Below are 16,065 nucleotides of genomic sequence, written 5' to 3' on the forward strand. Positions count from 1 at the left end.
TTGCAAGTACACGTTTCATATAAAACTATGGCTAAAATTGATATTTTAATAGCACCTAAAATGCCAATATTGACGACAAAGCCTATTTTGACGTATTAAGTATGTTATATTTCTAATAGGTCAAAACACCCATTTCTATTTCGAAAATTTATATTTTAAATTCCAAATGTGTTCCTGGTTCTGTTGGAAATAAAGTACGTGATAAACTGGAGCAAGTTCTGCAGAGAAATGTAGGACTGAAGGACCTGCGTACTGCTTCAGATATCCTAGCAGGGAAGAACACGGATTTACAATGTAACATTTCTGTCCAACTAGTGTGAAAACTGAAATAGGTACGCTTCTGTTACTTCAGTGGATGTGAGCGTTCATTTTCAGCATACAAATTTGTGTTGAGTGACAGACGGCATTGCTTTTTAGTAGAAAATTTAGGAAAAAATATTATTTATTTATTGTGAAGCTAATTATGGACATTGACGAACAAGGTTTGGTAAAAATTGATTATATTTGACTTGTCTGTGTACTGAATTTATGTCTAAAACTTATTTTTTCACATTTAATTGTTTAGCTCATGTATAACTAGCTTAGTTAGATATTTGTTGTTCTTGTTCTTTTAGTAGTATTGTCGGACCATCGGATCTATGCCCCTTCAGCGCTGTCGTCGTTCTTGGAAAAGTTAACGCCTCTACTCACCCCATTCCACCCGTTTCTCTCCCACTACGTCAAACAGCAGGCCACGAACCTTACCGAATAGGGATGTTGCCAAACTTCCGTCAAACAGTGTCATGTCTCTTGAATATTGCTTATAATACTGTAAGGTTAATTATTACTTATTCATAATTTAATTTATGTAGGTCTAATGACGCTGATTGACTTATGCAAAATGCTATTACTTGCTTAATAATATTTCTTTCACCACTCCGTGCTGCAGTATTCATGTTGAGTTGACAACACTGGACTGCAATTGCAAATAAACTGTCCCGCAAGAAGGCTCAAAATTGTGAGTAGTGGGGGAGAGAAAGAGAGAGGGATAGAAAAGAGAGAAATAGGAATACAGGGAGAGAAATGAATTGCCGAGGCTGAAAAGGAATTAAGGTTCAGTTCGCATATCTTACGGGGGCACAGATCCGATGGTCGGACTATAGTAGTGGTGGTAACGGTGTATAAGCATTTAAAATTATTAAGTTCTAGAAGTGATGATTTGGAACATGTTTTTAAAGAAAACATTTTTTGTTAGCCTATTTTCAATTCTTTAGAGACTATTTCCTACACTTTTAAGCCTATTTTAGGCACTTAAAATTACATTTTAACGACCTAAAAATCCGTACCCTAGTCGTAAGTAAGGAAGTTCGGAATTTCATTTCGGGATTCCGGATTGGAAAATGGACACATTAGTCACTGTGTTTTTATTTTTAATTACGAATAAAAAATACGATTTTAACGAAATCTGGTGAGTGTAGCGACGTGAAACTGTTGTACGCTGAAGTTTGGTGGAAGCCGGCGGATGTGGAACAATAGGACGCGCACAAAACAGAAGAAACGCGAGTGGCGCTCTAACTGGCCATGCGCTCTGAAGGATGGCTCACAATGCCTAGACAAATAACTTTTGTAAATGTTTGGCGGGGAGGAGAGTGCGGGAAAGCCAATATAATTGTTATTTCAGACGTTATCGAGCTAAATTGAACATAATCACGAATAGGCTGTGTACGAATGAGGAATTACTGGATCGATTCACAACGTGACCCCACGTGACCCAACCGATTCTATAGGTCAGTGTGGTTTGGAGCGTCGCCGTGGGAGGACGTGCCGGTCGCCGCCGCCGCTGCTGCTAGAGACGCGTAAGTATCGAGAGATGCCAAGTACGGTTCACTAAGGATAGTTAGAGAACTGCGGAGAACGTGTGGCTTTTGTTTTGTTGTTAGACCGAAGAAATTACTTGTCAAATGCGGGAAATTTATGTGAAGAGATTTTATAATGTTTTTGAAAGTTTCTACGAAATTTGCATACTACTGGTATAAAGTATAATATTTAATAAAATTTGAACTTCATTAACATTAAAATGTATTTTACAATAATCCTGATGTATTTTGTGGTTATGAATTTCAATTAATGTTTTCTTTAATAAGAGTTTGTTTTGTTTCCCGTTTCCCTAACATCGGCCAGTACACTTCATAACAACCATTAATAACAATTGCGTACATTTTGTATCTTTTGTTTTGTTGTTTGAACGAAGAAACTACTATTTAAGTGCGGGAAATATATCTGCAGAGATTTTATAGTGCTTTTGAAAGTTTCTACGAAATTTGCATACTACTGGTATAAAGTATAATATTTAATAAAATTTGAACTTCATTAACATTAAAATATATTTTACAATAATCCTGATGTATTTTGTGGTTATGAATTTCAATTAATGTTTTCTTTAATAAGAGTTTGTTTTGTTTCCCGTTTCCCTAACATCGGCCAGTACACTTCATAACAACCATTAATAACAATTGCGTACATTTTGTATCTTTTGTTTTGTTGTTGGAACGAAGAAACTACTATTTAAGTGCGGGAAATATATCTGCAGACATTTTATAGTGCTTTTGAAAGTTTCTACGAAATTTGCATACTACTGGTATAAAGTATAATATTTAATGAAATTTGAACATCATTAATATTAAAATGTATTTTAAAATAATCCATATGTCTTTTGTGGTTATGAATTTCAATGAACGTTTTCTTTAATAAGAGTTTGTTTTGTTTCCCGTTTCCCTAGCATCGGCCAATACACTTCATAACAACCATTAATAACAATTGCGTACATTTAGTATCTTTTGTTATGTTGTTGAAACGAAGAAACTACTATTTAAATGCGGGAAATATATCTGCAGAGATTTTATAACGCTTTTGAAGGTTTCTACGAAATGTTCATACTACTGGTGTAAAGTAAAATATTTAATGAAATTTGAACATCATTAATATTAAAATGTATTTTACGAAAATCCTTATGTCTTTTGTGGTTCTGAATTTAAACGAACGTTTTCTTTAATAAGAGTTTGTTTTGTTTCCCGTTTCCCTAGCATCGGCCAGTACACATCATAACAACCATTAATAACAATTGCGTACATTTTGTATTTTTTGTTTTGTTGTCGGAACGAAGAAACTAATATTTAAATGCAGGAAATATATCTGCAGAGATTTTATAGCGCTTTTGAAGGTTTCTACGAAATTTGCATATTACTCGTATAAAGTATAATATTTAATGAAATTTGAACATAATTAATATTAAAATGTATTTTACAAAAATCCTTATGTCTTTTGTGGTTATGAATCTCGATGAGCGTTTTCTTCAATAAGAGTTTGTTTTGTTTCCCGTTTCCCTAGCATCGGCCAGTACACTTCATAACAATCATTAATAACAATTGCGTACATTTTGTATCTTTTGTTTTGTTGTTGGAACGAAGAAACTACTATTTATGTGCGGGAAATATTATATCTGCAGAGATTTTATAGTGCTTTTGAAAGTTTATACGAAATTTGCATACTATTAGTATAAAGTATAATATTTAATGACATTTGTACATCATTAATATTAAAACGTTTTTTAAAATAATCCTTATGTCTTTTGTGGTTATATTTCGATGAACGTTTTCTTTAATAAGAGTTTGTTTTGTTTCCCGTTTCCCTAGCATCGGCCGGTACACTTCATAACAACCATTAATAACAATTGCGTATATTTTGTATCTTTTGTTTTGTTGTTGGAACGAAGAAAATACTATTTAAATGCGGGAAATATAGGCTATGTGCAGTAATACTATAGTGCTTTTGAAAGTTTCTACGAACTTTAAACATTATTATTATTATTATTATTATTATTGTTATTATTATTATTATTATTATTATAAAATATGTTTTAATGATAAATTTCTTCTACAAAATTTAAACATAATTAATATTAAGTATTTTGTGATTATGAATTACAACGAACGTTTTTTTTAAATAAGAATTTCATTTGTTTTGTTTCCTTTTTCCGTGGTATCGGTCTGTACACTTCATAAAACCGTAAATAACAAAATTGCGTACATTTTACTTTTGTTTGTTTGTTTTTTTGTGGGAACGAAGATAATATTACTCAAATGAGAGGAATTTATCTGCAAAGTTTTTTTTTTTTTTTTAAGTTTCTACAAACTTTGAAGATAATTCTTCTTTTACGAAATTTAAACACAGATAAAGTACAAATTTGCCATTTTTATTTTTACTGATGAAATAATTAATAATTTCAAGATGCAATGATTGACAAAGAAATGAACTTATTCAAACCTTTCCCTGAATTGCTAGCATCAAGTTGATGTTTATAGTATGGCAGTGGTACAATGGTATTTATTCATGAATCAAAGTTTTTTTGCTCTCCTGAAATGTAGCAAATTTTGACTTAGTTACCTTTCTGAAAAGTGTGATTCAATTATTATGTCTTTTATGGACATGTAGGATTACAAACAATGTTTTCTTTAATAGGAACTTCACTTTCTTGTTTCTTCTTTCCCTGGCATCGGTCAGTATACTTCATAACAACCACTAATAACGAAAATACGTATTTCGTGTCTTTTGTTGTTAGAACGAGATATTACTAGTCAAATGCGGAGTCGCTTAGTTCACCTTGATTTCGTAAGGAAATTTATTATCTTTATTAGGGTAAGAGTAAATACGAAATGTTAGTTCTTTATAGCTTTTTTGTGGAATTTCAACGAGTTCTATCTGCTTTTTTTTTAAATACAACTTTATTTTTCTTATAAAATATTCTCTTGGCAATGCTGATTAGTGAAATAATGAAATTTTTTAAACCGTTTACTGAACAGTATTGTCTTTAACTTCCACTGCCGTAAGTATGCTGTTATTAGCTTGTTTTTAGGGAAGTAAATGGGCTTTACCGTGATAATGTTGGTTGCTATTGGCGACGGGGAATAAGTCACAATTGTTTCTCTAGAGAAGTTAAAATACGCTTCGTTCAACAAACAAAAACATACCGTACTCAAAATTCGACGACCTTCCCGACAGTTCTGATATTAAATCATGCAAAATGAAGAAATACATTTTCAGTATTAGGTAAAATATTCGAGTGGAAAGTCGATCTGGTTGGCGCGTTGGTATAGCGCTACCTTTTATGCCCAAGTTTGCGGGTTCGATCGCGGGCCAGGTCGATGGCATTTAAGTGTGCTTAAATGCGACAGGCTCATGTCAGTAGATTTACTGGCATGTAAAAGAATTCCTGAGGGACAAAATTCCGGCACATCCGGCGACGCTGATATAACTTCTGCAGTTGCGAGCGTCGTTAAATAAAACATAACATTTTCGAGTGGAAAAAACATTATATGCAATTCGTGAGTTAAGTAGATTTTGCTAGATTCGGACTACTTAATTACAAAGTCGATCTGAAGTAGTAAACATTACTTTCTTTCTTTCTTTCTTTCTTTCTTTCTTTCTTTCTTTCTTTCTTTCTTTCTTTCTTTCTTTCTTTCTTTCTTTCTCCCTCCTCCTTCTTTCTTTCTTTCTTTCTTCCTTTTTTCTTTCTTCTTTCCTCTTCTTTCTTTCCTCTTCCTTCTTTCTTTCCTCCTTTATTTCTTTCTTCCTTCCTTTCTTCCATATTTCTTTCTTTCTTCCTTTATTTCTTTCTTCCTTCCTTTCTTCCATCTTTCTTTCTTTCTTTCTTTCTTTATTTCTTCCTTCCTTCCGCCTCCCTCCTTCCTTCTTTCTTTCTTTTTTCCTTTCTTTCTTTCTTTTTTCCTTCATTTCTTTCTTTCTTTCTTTCTTTCCTTCTTTCTTTCTTCCTTAATTTCTTCCTTCCTGTTCCTTTCTTTCCTTATTTCTTTCTTTCAATACCTTAGTCTAACCTCTCCCTTTTAGGTTCATTTATACGACCCATGCGACACGGGCAGTAAACACTACTTGCTTCCCTTAATACATAAATAACTATTATTCTGGTACTATAGCAAGGCTAAAAAGTTTAGAAGAAAGGAAGGATTTTAATTTTAATATACTGTATGTCGAGGAAAGTTTGCTAATAAAATCTTTATTACAGTTTTATTGTGATCGTGAAGTAACAGTGACTTTAAACTCTTTATTTATGTTGCATGAGTCTCGAATGATTTGTCATGTGCTGTTTTATTTTAATGTAGCATTCAGTTTTCCCTTTCAATCAATTATCTATTAATTAGCGCGCAATTTCGTTGTTTTTTTATTTAAATATAGCTTTCAACTGTTTCCTCTTTCTATCAATTGTCTATTAAGCATACGAATATTCTATTGATTATAGCGCAATTATCGTTGCTTTTTATTTGAGGGGGTCAGAAGCAAAGGGGTACAAGTGACATTTCTAAGAATATGAGTTAAGTGCATCCAGGGTAAGCTAAAACATTTAAAATTTTAGTGGCAAAGGTATACGTCTTTTAACCACACCATACACTCTCGTTTTCAAAGTTTATCCACGTATCATAATCTAGACATACAATCACAACACTCCTCAATATTATCCATTCCCTCCCACCGAACATCCTCATATTCATCTTATTTCACTGTGGCTGTTCCTCGACTTTGGATTTAAGAAGAGACTAAGGAAATATTTTTCTAATAATTCTTGTTAACAATAATATAGCTGTTTAAAGTTTCTCATTGTTTAATGGTTATGTATACCATCACATAATAAATATTTAAATTATCTCATTATTATTATTATTATTATTATTATTATTATTTCTATTTCTTACTAATATTTTTTATTGTCTCACTAACATTACTTATCTGACTTTCATTACTTACTTTAATGTTGTTTTACGGTCTTGTATTAATGTAATAAAAGCCAATTGTATTCAGTTAGAATTAGAGTCTGTCTGGGCGGAAGAGAAGGCCTACTGGCCTTAGCTCTGCCAGATTAAATATTATTATTATTATTATTATTATTATTACACTAAAATTGAAATAAAGAATTTCACGGAATTTACGAAATTTTAAGTACTTTGAATTACATTTTCTCACAAATAACTGAAGTGCACTTATACCCCTTTGCTTCTGACCCCCTCATTTTAATGTCTAGAACGTAGTTGTTTTTTTCTCTCTGTTAAATCATGTTAACTTAATGTCGCTTAATTTGCGTTAAAATAGGAATGCTTAAATGAGAGATGAATATACAGGGTGGGATTGATATTACTGTACAGATTGAAGTGGGAAATAGAATATATTAACATAAATAAAAACTTATACGTTTTGTAAATAAGTGCATAATGAATTAAAAAAATAGGCTAAAAGTCTGTTCAGTTTGGCAACAGCGCATTGCCGGCTCATCTACGAATACACACGAACTCAGATCTGAGTAGCTGTATTCCACCCGTTAGACCAGGCTTGCAGAACAGGACGACAATTGTGGCGTTGCGTCACTCATCGGAAACGTCACACATCCCTTCCTTCTACCCCCGCGTCATTGACTTGTTAGGGGAAGGGATTTGTATTCAGTGTCTGTGTTATGTGATTGCTTACGGGGCACAGATACAAATAAATAAAATCATCTTTCAGAACTTCCCTACATTATTTTCTAAGATTTATTTCTTTATCATAAACTTCTACTGATATTAATTAATTAACTGGGCCTATACACTGTTTTAAATGTCCCATGGTCTGTTTCAGTCCTTTACCTTCCTATATCCAAGTTCTCCTAAACATACTTTCATCACGCAAATCTGGCATTCAGGTAGCCTATAGCTCCCTGTAAATCTGACTTGAATAATTTCAAAGGGAAAATTGTCCCGGGACCGGGCATCGAACCCGGGACCTTTGGCTGAGCGCGCCAACGCTCTACCGACTGAGCTACCTAGGAACTCTACCAGACTTCGGGTTAATTATTCCCTTTATTTCCCGGGACCTCTGGTTGTAATTGAGCTGGGGTCTGGTAGAGTTCCTGGGTAGCTCAATCGGTAGAGCGTTGGTGAGCTCAACCAAAGGACTCGGGTTCGATGTCCGGCCCCGGAACAATTTTTCCCTTGTAATTATTCGTACTTTCATCATATTAAACACGATTTATCACCACTACATCACCAAAGTACTATATTACAATACGTTAATCTTGTGTGTCTTTTTCTTTCTCAAATTGTAATTGCTTATGCCGCATATGCACCAACTTCTTAGATTGTAAAATAAACCAATTAAAAATGACAATAGTAATCAATGTATTGGTAGACGGTTTTATTCCAACATCAACAAGTTAATGTTTAATTAATTAATTTAGCTAATAATTGTAACAAAATATAATATAAACAGAAAAACTTTAGCTCGCCCTGGAAAGAGTAGAACTCGTGCTTAGGGGCGGATTCCTGAATTGAAATTAAGAAGTATATAATACAATTTGTCTTATGTCTACTACGCAATAAGAATATATAAAATTATATTTACAATTTTTCAATTTTTATAAAATGCATACATAACTTTTTAAATTTAATACTAGAACTATTAGAATTGACAAGATTAGGATATTTAAATATAAATTTGTTATATATTCTTGGGCCTAAATTACTACTATGATTAAATACTGTAGCAGTGTTGCATTTTGGTTCAAACAATCTTAAAGAATTCATACCTTTTGTTTGGTAACTATGAGAATACAATTCAAAATTATTTCGATTTTTATGTATGAATTTTATTAATACAATATAATAAATTTGTCTCATTTTAAGAACATTAAAGTCTAAAAACAATTTTTGAGATGGAAAATCAATAGGTTTTTTTAAATTTTATTTTAGTAGGTTATTTTACGACTCTTTATCAACATCTTAGTTTATTTAGCGTCTGAATGTGATGAAAGTGATAATCGCTAATATGTTTTCGCGGGATATCAGCCGAGTTAAGATTTTGGAATGCTCCAAGCTTTCGACTGCTATCTCTGCAGCCATCTTCAGGGAAGTGATGTCCGAACAGAAAGTCGAAAGTTTATATAGATGTTAGGCTGTCTCAGGTGAAACGGGATTGGTTGGCGGATCGGCCAATCCGGGGCCGGGAATTATCGCTCGTAAGCTCCGCCCCTCCCGGGATTCCTGCGTGAAGTTTGGCGGGCGGCGAGCCCTGTTCCGCCGGTTGGAATCGGTTGCCGTCCTCGGTCCGTGATCTTCATGACCTTGATTGTAAGAGGGCCTGAGTTGGTCTAAGGCCGGTGTCCATGCCTGACTGAGCTGGAGTCCACTGTCTCTGTTAAAGTTGTTTTTCTCCAGCTTGATCTCTATGGCCTCCTTGATTGTACGATCCCAGTAGTGGCTTGATTTGTTAATGACCTTGGTGTGGTCAAACAGTATTTTATGCTCCTTTTCTATGCTGTGTTGCGCCACTGCAGATTTTTCCGGGTAATACAGCCTCAGGTTCCTCTTATGTTCTTTGATTCTGTCTTCTATTGTGCGGCCAGTCTGCCCTATGTATACTTCGCCACACTCGCATGGAATCTAGTAAATCCCTGGAGTCCTTAAGCCCTGACTGTCTTTAACCTGACGTAGATGACTCCGGATTTTGCTCTGTGGTTTATGGATGTGAGCTTCGATGTAATTTCACTCTTCACAAAGGTTCCGATAAAAGAGGCTCTTGAACTGGTAGCGGAACTATTCTACAACTCTTCCGACTGGCCTTGACTACTACTTACTTCACGTACAACAGTGAGTTCTACGAACAAACCGACGGCGTGGCAATGGGCTCCCCGCTGTCACCTGCTATTGCTAACTTTTACATGCAGCACTTCGAACACCAGGCCCTAGACTCAGCCACACACAAGCCGAGCCACTTCTTCCGCTACGTAGACGACACCTTCGTGGTTTGGCCGCACGGACAAGACAAGCTAAAAGAGTTCCTACAACATCTCAACAGCATCCACGCGAATATCCAGTTCACCATGGAGGTGGAGTCAGAGGGCTCACTGCCGTTCCTGGATATCCACATACACAGGAAAGCAGATGGTACTCTCGGACATGGCGTGTATAGAAAGCCGACGCACACAGATCTGTACCTGAATGCACTCAGCCTCTACCACCCTTCGCAGAAGAAGTCCGTCCTGACTAGTCTACTACATCGCGCCATAGTCATTTCCGATATCAACAACTTGCCTGCAGAAATGGACCATCTTCGTAGAACACTACAACAAAACAACTACAGCCGGAGAGACATCAACAAAGCCCTCAAACAAGTTACCACGAGATGTAACACAATAGACTTAGACAGCAAGCAAGAACCGACAAAGAAAGCTTTCATTCCATTCTGCGGGAGCGTGTCACACAAAATAAGCAGAATCCTCCAGAAGGTAAATATCAAAACCATCCATAAACCACAGAGCAAAATCCGGAGTCATCTACGTCAGGTTAAAGACAGTCAGGGCTTAAGGACTCCAGGGATTTACAAGATTCCATGCGAGTGTGGCGAAGTATACATAGGGCAGACTGGCCGCACAATAGAAGACAGAATCAAAGAACATAAGAGGAACCTGAGGCTGTATTACCCGGAAAAATCTGCAGTGGCGCAACACAGCATAGAAAAGGAGCATAAAATACTGTTTGACCACACCAAGGTCATTAACAAATCAAGCCACTACTGGGATCGTACAATCAAGGAGGCCATAGAGATCAAGCTGGAGAAAAACAACTTTAACAGAGACAGTGGACTCTAGCTCAGTCAGAAAATCGAAAATCGAAAAATCGAAGAATTGGGAGGAAATTTAAAAGGTACGCAAAACGCGTCCTTGCAAGGGGTTGGGGGCTGTACAAAAATAAATATGTGAGCTCCAAGCCTGTTGGCCACTAGTCTCACTCCGGGTTACGCTGCTCCCCTGAAGGAGCTCTAGAAAATTTTGAAGGGGAAGCCGAAATTGGACGTAACCTCTTAGGTACCACATACGCGAGGGGGGCCGAGATTGATCAATTGATCACGGAACGGGGCGAGGAGGAGTTGGCTGGTGTTTGCCGTTAGGATGGCAAGACGCCGTCATCTGTTGTTCGATGACAAAGCAGGTGAAGGTCGTCGGAAGAAGCGCCGTGAAATCTAAGCTGCAATTTGAGAGGTCCCTGTCCTTTCAATTTGCGACTTATTGAGTGACCTCGTATGTTTAATAGACTATTAATATTATCTGAACTAGGGCATACATAATTTATAATAAAGGTGGAATATATATGGGGAAGGGCATATAGGTCCGTGGCCCATTTCTTATAGGGCTCATCCCGACATTTGTCTTACGCCTGAGGAAAACCACGGAATACCTTAGGCAGGATGAGTTGTCTCATATAAGAGACTAGCCAATTTGGCTATTATGTAGGAGGTCATGAGCCTTGTTGATTTGTCTCAATTTCGAGACCAGCCATTTGGCTATATGATGACTCAATTGCGAAGAGGGGGGAGAGATGTAATTGTTAATTAGGGAGATTCATGGGGATATGAGTGCAGGTCCGTGGCCCATTTCTTTTAGGGCTCATCCCGACATTTGTCTTAGCGCCTTAGGAAAACCACGGAAAAACCTTAGGCAGGATGAGTTGTCTCAATATCAGAGACTAGCCAGTTGGCTCTTAGGTTGAATGACTCTATGAATCGATGGATATATACTAGCCAATTGGCTCTATTAGATTTCCATCGATCAACAAAAGTAGATAATGTTATGGAGGGATTTTGTTTAGCCCAGTTAAGACAAGGTCATTTTACAGCGGTTGCACTATCCAAGGAGTCTCATGGAGTTGAGTCGTGGCTACCAAAACCTGGGAGTAACGCCAGCCTCCCTGTCCTCCTGTCTCAATAATATAGCTAATGGACCTGTCTGGTGTCTACGCCGTAACCTAGGATCATACTGGCCGAGGCCAGATATGAGCGGGTTGGGGTTAGCACGAGCTTCCGCATACAGGTTCCTAGCCAGTCGAGCAATGAACTCGTCTATGGTTGGCAACTCTAGTTCATCATGGAACTTTCTTCTCGAGGCGACTCGGGGGAGATGGGTAATGAGTCGAATCACCTGGTTTTGGACAACTTGGAGTTTACGGAGATGGGACACTGCCGCAAACCCCCATGCGGGTGCGGCATAGGTAATGACAGAGCGAATGAGGGCCTTATACATGGTAAGTCCTACCCTCAGGTTGTCAGGAGTTAAGGCCGCCAGAATGGGATAGTGTCTAACTATCAGCCCGTTGGCCTTACGAAGAAGGGATTGGATGTGATCTCGGAAGTTGAGATGAGAGTCCATAATGATCCCTAAATATTTAATTTGGTTCATCCACGGCATTTCTCGTCCGAAAAGTGTGGGTGGTGGTGGTATGTCTTCGAGCCTCGCTCTTAGTGAAAAGAGTATGGCCTGACATTTCTCTACATTGACCTTGATTCTCCAGTCGTGGAACCACGGCTGGAGGTGATCTAAGATCGACTGCAATCTACGGGACGCTAATCTATAGGTTTTGCCCATCGCCAAGAGGGCAGTGTCATCTGCATAGATATACAGATGACTACTTCTGCCGTGGATATAGCGAAACGGGAGGTCATTAATGAATATATTGAAAAGTATGGGCCCGATAATGGAACCCTGTGGGACTCCTGCGTGAATTTCACGGGGGGTGGAGAAACTAGTGCCTACACGGGTTTTGAATGTACGGCCTCGGAGGTAGTTAGAAATGAGGCGTATCATTCCATCTGGGACTCCCATGCCCAGTAACTTAACGAGGAGTCCCTCATGCCAAACCTTGTCAAATGTTCGCTCGATGTCCAGGTAAGCTGCTGCTACTACAAGCTTCGTGCTCATAGCCCAGGTAATGTCCTCCGTCATGCGGAGTGCCTGGAGTGTAGTGGAACGACCAGGGTGAAAACCGAATTGCTCGTTCCTGATTTGGGGCAATACTACTTCAGTGAGGCGTCTATGTATGACCCGCTCCGCCAGTTTGCTGAGACAACTGAGGAGACTAATAGGCCTATAGTTGCTTGGATTCGTCTTATCCTTTCCGGGCTTTGGAAAGAGAACTACGTGAGCTTTTTTCCAGGGAATGGGATAGTGACCGGAAGCCAAGATGTTATTAATTATCTCTGCTATGCGCTTCATAGCTGACCTTGGGAGATGCTGCAATATAATTCCTTGGATACCGTCGGCTCCTGCGGCCTTATGAGGGCTGAGGCGACGAATGAAATGGGCGACCTCGTGGGTGTTCGTAGGTCGTATCCCATTTTCCGGCTTCCTGCTAAGGAGGTCTCGAACCGATTCCTCAACAGCTCTGATATGGGGCAAGTTTAAATTTTGTTCCACGGGTTGAAAAGTGGTCTCTAGAACGTCTGCCAGTGCGGTAGCCTTCTCCTCAGGAGTAAAGGCCGTGACATCTGGACCGACTACTAATGGGTGAATAGATTGAGACGGATTGGACAAAGCTCGAGATACACGCCAGACATCTGACATGTTTCTGCTGTCCATCGTTTCAACCTTGGATTTCCAAGCATCCACGACCGTTTCGTGGACCGCCTCACTGATCCGCCTGCGCAAGCGGTTCATTTCTATTCTATGTTGATCTAACCTAGTACGCTTCCACAATGTTCTTGCTCTATTGCGGGCGATCTTTAGGTCTCTAATATAGGCTGGGAGCTGCATCCGTCCCGGTTGTGAAGACCGTTTCGGTATTGCAGCAACCATTGCCTTCTTTATGCACTCCGTCAGGTCGCTAACTGACCTATCTATCCCTGCCGGAGTGACTTCAGGGGGGAGTGGTGGAAGCGTAGCGGCTACCTGGTCTTGAAAGAACACCCAGTCTGCCGCCTTGTAGTTGAATTTCTCAGCGGTTGGGGAGAGTTCGACTGGGTGCATGATCTCCATTATCACCGGTAGGTGGTCGGACGGAAGATCATCCAGGGTTGTTAGTCTCGCTCTAGTTGTGAGACCTTTCACCAGAGCGATGTCTAATATGTCAGGCAGTTGATTTGCAGCATCCTGTACGTGTGTGGGTTCCCTAGGGGCCATCACGACGTATCCGTTTCCTGTAGAATTGAGAAAAAGCCTATCGCCCTGCCGATTGGGGCGTTGACAGTTCCAGCTAGCGTGCTTCGCATTGAGGTCGCCGGCGACTACGAATCTATCGGTTAGACTTGTCACTATATCTAAATCGCGTTCATCTAGTATGCCCGGAGGACTGTAGGCAGCCATAAGCAGAAAAGCTCAGTCAGGCATGGACATCGGCCTTAGACCAACTCAGGCCCTCTTACAATCAAGGTCATGAAGATCACGGACCGAGGACGGCAACCGATTCCAACCGGCGGAACAGGGCTCGCCGCCCGCCAAACTTCACGCAGGAATCCCGGGAGGGGCGGAGCTTACGAGCGATGACAATTCCCGGCCCCGGATTGGCCGATCCGCCAACCAATCCCGTTTCACCTGAGACAGCCTAACATCTATATAAACTTTCGACTTTCTGTTCGGACATCACTTCCCTGAAGATGACTGCAGAGATAGCAGTCGAAAGCTTGGAGCATTCCAAAATCTTAACTCGGCTGATATCCTGCGAAAACATATTAGCGAACCAACGCCGAGAAAGCCTCAAATCATACGAAAGTGATAATGCTGGTGAAATGAGTTCGGGGCCCAACACCGAAAGTTATCCAGCATTTGCTCTTATTGGGTTGAGGGAAAACCCCAGAAAAAACCATAACCAGATAACTTGCTCCGACCGGGAATCGAACCCGGGCCACCTGGTTTCGCGGCTAGACGCGCTAGCCGTTACTCCACAGGTGTGGACTCAATAGGTTTATGAAGTCATATTTTAATTATTTTCTTCTGTAATAAATAAATATAATTCCGTATATAATTACCGATTGAAATAAAGTTAAGTATAAGTTATTGTGCGTAATAAACTTATTGACAAGTAATTGCAGTAGCATTTTACAATGCTTGACCGTGGACGGGCAGAGAGGCAGATAGCTATGTGGACTAATACTCGGAAAGGCAATGGCAGTCGAACGCATTTCTTGGGAACCACAAACTTTTAATAGGAAATTACGTAATAGGAAACTGTATTATTAATGAATGTAACAGACTCAAGTTGAGGGGGAGGTCGAAATGAGAACGGGGTAAATAATAACAAGTTTCACAGCCGAAAAAAAAAGTTCTTTGCTACTTACAAAGATCGGCACTTAAAATTATTGATTGAAATACAAAGCAGCATTAGTAGTTTTCGATGAGATTCTGTTTGCTTACAAAAACAAGCAACAGAATTAAAAAAAGAGAAACGATTTAATAGAATCTATACAAAACTGACTGTGAAAAGATGTAATTCTTTTCTACAAAGATCGATCCATTTTGGTCTCAGTGCTGTATGCACCGCCTTTTGAATTATTTGTGACGAGAAAGAAATTCTAATTATACATTCTGCGACTGCAAGGCTGCCAAGTGTCAGCTTTTAAAACTGACATCAGCGTTTTCTAAGGTTTGTCAGCTTGTCAGCGCGCGGTACCAATTTGTTAACTTTTTTTTTTTTTTTACAAGTGCTGTGCCAGACTCTATTTTGTTTCATTTGGCTTATTTCAATTTTCAGTTTAAGCTTTTGTAGACTTCAGAACTCATTTAATGATCCCATGACAAACATTTATTTACTGTTAGGGTATAGTGCCTATGTTTAATTCTTTCAATTTGACTCTGCAGAAAAAGTCACCAAGTATATATTTTTTAAAAGATTTGCTGCATAACTTCTGTAGTGCTTGGGAAAAGTGGCATAAGTCAGTTTCCACAAACATTTTTTAATAATTTATTGACAATTTACGGAACATCTGCTCGCTTGGGAAAAGAGACGTAAGTATTTCTCCCATTACAATAATTCATATTAAGAAAATCAAATCGACATAAACCAGTGTGAAGACAGTTTTTTTTCCTTCTCCTGTAAAATTTTTGACTTGTGCCACTTTTCCCGAGCATTACAGAATTGCTCTGTCGGTTTGTGAAAACTGGTGTACTGTCTGGTCCTAATTTTACAAGTGTTAAGAGTATATTTTTTTTCATTTATTTATTTTATTCCATAGATCTTACATGAGCAATGAAGCTTTAAGATGTGGAACATGTCAACATTTTACAAT

At 38.5% G+C, this 16,065-nt stretch overlaps 1 protein-coding gene across 2 annotated transcripts in view; it reads left to right on the forward strand.

The window, feature by feature from the left end:
* The first annotated feature begins 496 nt into the window (after positions 1-496).
* The window catches only part of LOC138694310 (uncharacterized), a 511,848-nt gene continuing 496,279 nt past the window's right edge, over positions 497-16,065 (forward strand). For both annotated transcript variants that reach the window (XM_069817898.1, XM_069817899.1), the window contains exon 1: positions 497-1,835. The gene's annotated coding sequence lies outside the window, so the exon portion shown is untranslated. The remainder of the gene's footprint in view (positions 1,836-16,065) is intronic.

Source organism: Periplaneta americana, chromosome 2, assembly GCF_040183065.1.
Source record: "Periplaneta americana isolate PAMFEO1 chromosome 2, P.americana_PAMFEO1_priV1, whole genome shotgun sequence".
NCBI classification, from domain to species: domain Eukaryota; kingdom Metazoa; phylum Arthropoda; class Insecta; order Blattodea; family Blattidae; genus Periplaneta; species Periplaneta americana.